Genomic DNA, 6000 nt, shown 5'->3' on the forward strand with positions numbered 1-6000 from the left:
TATATTAATTAATAAAATCTTTGCTCCATTTTGAAATTAAATATTTATTCATGATGAAATTTGATTAGTTCAGTCAACTATCGATCCAAATACACTACAAAACAAGTTTTCCAAATTCCAAAGACCTCACACTTTGCATTGCATACTATATATTCTACCAAAAAAGGTGAATATTTCTACCAAGTTGTATCTCTTAATTAAGATTTTTCCCTTGTTTGGGTGACTGGATCGGGAAAATCTGCAGCCATTACTTGAAGATGTGTAATAATGAATAAATCTCGCCTTGTAACTTTAATCAGCAAAATATCACAAGATGGTAAATAAGTCTAAATTGCACATAGTTGATCGACTCAAACCAAGAAAGTTAACAGGCCTCTCCGATCCACTAAGCGTCGAACTTAGAATCTCATAGTTATCAAACCAACAACTCGACTAACTTGACTGAAGTTATCCCGATTATTATCCCCCTCTTTTTGCTTATGGAAGAGTGATGATGGAACGCAACCATGCATATATGCAGGCAAGCAGCTAGCAGTGCTATTCCTAGTGTCAATTAACAAACACCACCACTCTCTCCCTTGAATATTCCAGAAAACCAGTGCAACATGTGTCATCACTCGATAAGGTTCAAATTAAAAATCTAAAAGTTAAGATGATTTAATAGTTTGGTACATTGTCATATGAAGTCGAGAGGTTAAACTTATATATATGCAATAAAAAATATATATGTATATTTTAGAGATTCGTAGTCTCTTATATATATACTCAACAAACAAAATGGTGAATTTCAACTTTAATTTCAAGTTGGCTAAAAGTTGTGAATAAAATTAAAGCATTATATTGTTCTTTCATGTTTGGACCAATAATAATCCATTAATGAATAAAATGATGTTCAAGAATTATATTCCAGCAGGGGAGGAATCTTAATTGAGGTGTGGAATTCCACCTCAGAATCTATTAACGCTTACATCATATCATACATGCATGCCATCAAATCACCAGAAAAAGATTCTCCTTATTCGGAGTACTATATACCTACCTACGTATATATGTTTCCTCAGCTCTAGATCTGATGAACAAGCAAAATTATTGCTCAATACTATAGGGGGTGTTTGGCTTGGCTTGTTAGAATTTTTTTTGAATGTGGAATCCTAAACCGCTTTGCATTTGCACGCCAAACAATCTTGCGTGGATTGATATTCCAATTGGCCCTGTTATGTGAATGTGTGATACATTGATGTTAGATTTGATTGCCTGTCTGAGCATTTTCTTGTGATTTTAGCTGCTTCCAATTTGAATATTTTCTTGTTGTTTTAGTTAGATGGTGTGTTCTGAGTTAATTACCAATATGGTCTCTTGACTATAGTGAAATTACCAATTTGATCCTTGACTATTTTTTTTAACCAATAAGTTCATCAATTTTAAAAATCTTAACCAATTTGGTCCTCCATTAGTTTTGCCGTTAGACGACTTTCGTTAAAGTTAACCGAACCGAATTGCCACCCCTAAAGTTAATTACTGAAATGGTCCATTGACTACCACAAAATTACCAATTTGATCCCAAGTTAACGGAAGTCTAACGGCAAAACTAATGGAGGACCAAATTGGTTAAGATTTTTAAAGTTGAGGAACTTAATTGGTAAAAAAATAGTCATGGACCAAATTAGTAATTTCACTATAGTCAAGAGACTATTTTGGTAATTAACTCTATAAGTTATTTATTCAATAATTAATATTAGCATGAGTATAATTTATAACATTATTTTAAAAAACAAAATTAAGAGATGAAGAATAGAGAAATAAAGTAAACCCGACTCGTACTTCTTGTGATGATACATACCGTTCTTTAAAAGATTATTCTGATGCATGTTATCCATTTCTGCATTTATTCTTCCAGGATCGAAGTACGGCAATTGGACCATTCTACAAGGTGAACTAATGACATAATTTTATTTTTATTTTTTAAATATTGAAGGTTCATTTTAATATATTAATATTTATTTTTTGTGTACTGAAAATTTATTATTTAAAAATAAAATTTCAATATATTAAAAATGAATCTTCAATAGACTAAAAATGTGATTCATATATGATCCACGGTATAATTTGCAACGGCCAATTAAGGAAGATAAATTTGGTCCAAAATATTTCCACTTTTTAAACATTTCACCAAATTTTACAATTTTATAAGTGGGAGCATTTTAACTGACTTCAGTTGATCCAAAAAGTTAAATTTAAATTTAAGTTAGTTAATAGTTAAAAATTAAAATTAAAAATATTATTATAATGAGACATAAAAAGTTGTGAAAATATTTGTGGTATTAATTGACATTAGTATTAGGGATAGTAATAAATCGAGAGGGCTATATCCACCACCCACCGGTCCCACTCCCACCCTAAACTCGCATTGAATATATTTTTTCAAAATCCACCATACCCTCACTGGGTGCAGGTACCCAATACGGGTACTCATAAGACCATAACTTATTATCTTATTAACAAATGTATTGAAATAATATTTAAATTACTTACCTATACTAAAATAATAAAATCCACTAATTATATTAAAATATAAAATAATAGAAATATTCAAATATAATAAAATCCACTAATTATATTAAAATATAAAATAATAGAAATATTCAAATATAATACGGAGTAACTAAATTGTTACTTTTTAAAAAAAATAAACACATTAGTTTATAACTAAAAATAGTAAAAAGTTAGCAAAAGTTCTACACATTATTTATTTTACTATTCATTTTATAAGTGGTGGATCTAGTGAGGTTCTAGTTAAATTTTGTACATAAGACTCGAATTCAACTCGACTCACTATTGGTTTAATTTTTTAAGATCGCCTACTCCTGACCCATCATCTAAAAAATTCGATCTATGTGGGGTGAACTCAGGTGAATCTCTGCGGAGTGAATTAAAATTGACATCCCAATAAGTATTAATTACATTCAGTATAATCCCTAAAATTTTTTTACTTCCATTTGATTACACGGGGTGAAAGTGAATTGACACCTCCGTATTCGTAGGTGAGTTAAATTTGTTGGTTTTGAATTACGAAGTTCACATACCGCCATACCGGTGCTAACCCAATAAGGTGTTTCAACTTTCAATGAGCCAGTGATCCAGCGTGGTTTGTGTTTGTTGGACATTTACTTTCGAGGCATAAAGAGATAGTGGGAAAGTAGCCCATTTCCTTGCTTCTTCAAAATCTCAAAAAAAAAAAAAAAAAAAAAAAGTTCAATAAGCTCCATAAGGATCATAAAGAAATAGTGCAAGAGTATGTGTTATGATGAATTCGTTTTAGTGGGGCTGTAATAGAAGGGAGGGTAAAAGGTTTGGCTATCTTGGGAATTCATTTGCACTCCAAAGAAGTAGGAGGGTTGGGTTTTAACATAACCAGACATTTCAACATTTACATGCTTGGAAAACAAGCTTAGAGATTTATGCAATACCCTAATTCGTTGGTTACCAAAGTGTACAAAGGCAGAGATTTTCATAGATCGAATTTTCTATAGGCTAAAATGGGTATCAACTCCTCGTTTAATTTATTTATCGTAGTATTCTAGAATCACAGAAAGATATAAGAATAGAGGTTTGTTGAAAGGTTGGTGATGATAAATCCGTCAAAGTGTGGTATGATCCTTAGTTGTCAAGTCTGAATAGCAATTTTTTCAATATAAACTCTAGCTCTAATGTGAGTATGAGTGTGAATTATGTGAAAGGAGACTTCTACACGGGGTTATCGTCCTCTAAGAGTAATGTGTGAGTAAAGAGTAGGATGCAACTTAATCCCTAATTGTCGATGAGCATTTAAAAAAATAATAATAATAATTACAAAAAGTCTTGAATAAAAAATTTTCTGTTAAAAACCTCAATCTCACTATTTACTCAACTTAGATGTCATATTTGACTTTTTTTCCCCAATTCCCAAATATAATTACAAATTTCCTTGGTTGACCAAAAACAAAATAAAGAGTTCATAGAATTTATTTATTGAAAAGAAAAAGTCCCAACAAACTTCTGGAAGTTCATTACAGCTAATGCTGAAAAAGAAAGAAACAAATTATTGATCGACGAGTATATCACACTATAGATGGTGCCTGGCGGTCGTTGAAATTTTCTGTAATTTGACTTGGTACGTTAACCCAAAGCACGATGGGGAAAATGTCAAAACCCTCAAACCCAAAGCTGTCCCTTTCTGACCCGATTCAACAATCCAAACGCGTTGATTATTGCCTTTATTTATAAGGAAAGTGGCTGGCTACCAGTACAATCACAACCACTTTCAAAAAATCTCAACAATCAATTTCTGAGGGAGAGAGAGATAGCAGCATAATGTGTCCTCTAAGATTCATCTTGGTGTTCCTGTCCGCGGCGTTGGCCGGATATTTCGCCTGGAGGACGGTGCGGTCTTCGCCGGAGCTAGACAAATTCGCCGTCTCCGACGACTCATCATCATCAACCTTCCAGCACAAAGCACCTGCAGAAGATAAACGGGAGCGCGATTTGGTTGCGATGGTTCAGAATGGGGTGTGTGTATTCGTTGACATGGCGAGCGGAAAGTACCTGTGGCGGAACATCAAGGCGATGAAGAGCGGCGATAAAGTCGGTGCGGAATGATAGCAGCGTTGTATGTATTGATACAAACATTCAAACAAGCTATTTCATGGAGTTGCAAAGCAGCGGAAAATCAGAGGGCATTCAGAGAATTATTTACGAGATTTTGGATGTTTTTGTAATTAATTTAGTTCTATACCTAATTCCTTCATTTACTTGTATGATATTGGCTTTGAGAGATCATATGCAACAAAAATGTCAATAATTTTATACCATTGGATTTTAACTCAAGTTTTATGCTAAGTTTTGATGCTATGTGGTGTAATGGGCTTAAGAGCACGTCAAAACTTTGGTCGTGAATTTTGTTGGATGAGATTAAAGATAACTCTGTGCATTTTTAAGGTCCGTTTGGAAAGTAGGAAAATGAGTTATTTTTTCAAAAAATATTTTCCTTTTCAATGTTTGGTTGTATTTTGAAAAATTGGTGTATTTAGTTTTTTATCTAAAAAATTAGTAGAATTGTATGTTTAAACATTTTGGTAGAAAACGACTTCCCCAAATTTTAAGGAAGTCATTTTCCACCAAAATGGCTTGATTTTTCAAGTCAATGGAAAATGTGTTTTCCGTTGACTTGTTTTTCCTATTGCATTCAAACATCGAAAACTCAGAAAACATTTTTCGGAAGTTATTTTTCAGGTTTTCAAACGGACTCTAAGTAACATATGGAAAGTTATTTTTTTTCTAATATGTGTCACGTCATCTTCTTTTAGGCTCATCTAAAGAGCATCTCTAGTAGTACTCTTTTTCTCAATTTTTTGAACAGTGCTAAAACAATGTTGAAGTTTTTACTGATGTGGCTCTCAATTTTTTGGAAGACTTCCCTCCTACAACATCAAAGTTTTTGTTAAACAAAGTAACTATTTTTGTACTTTAATTTTACTGATGTGGTATTCTTTTGTACTTTTGTACTTCAGTATGTACTCCGTAATATGTATTACTATTCAATTAATATTCAATTAATTGTAATTCATAAATTAATATGTAATTAATTTTATATTTAATGTTGCTCACTGCTCAATGATTTGAGAAGTTCCTCACTGTTTATTAAATTAACTACTCTTTTTTATGTGCGATGCGCAAAAACACATGCCCAATATTTATATATTTAAAAAATAACTAACAAAAACTTACTAATTAAAATCTATATTAAATCAAATTTATTTATTATATTAATCAAATATATAATGTATACAAATATTATTATCATTAAAGAATATAAGAAAATATATGGTGGATGCATGTGCATAGTAATAATATTGGGAAAGATAACGAAAGTTATAACGGTAATGGTATTTGTATCCAAAAAATTATATAGTACAACTCTAAAAGTACAATATACAAAATGATTAGCACTAAAAACATGAACAT

The sequence above is a fragment of the Ipomoea nil genome, unplaced genomic scaffold (genome assembly GCF_001879475.1).
Source record: "Ipomoea nil cultivar Tokyo-kokei standard unplaced genomic scaffold, Asagao_1.1 scaffold0268, whole genome shotgun sequence".
Taxonomy (NCBI): domain Eukaryota; kingdom Viridiplantae; phylum Streptophyta; class Magnoliopsida; order Solanales; family Convolvulaceae; genus Ipomoea; species Ipomoea nil.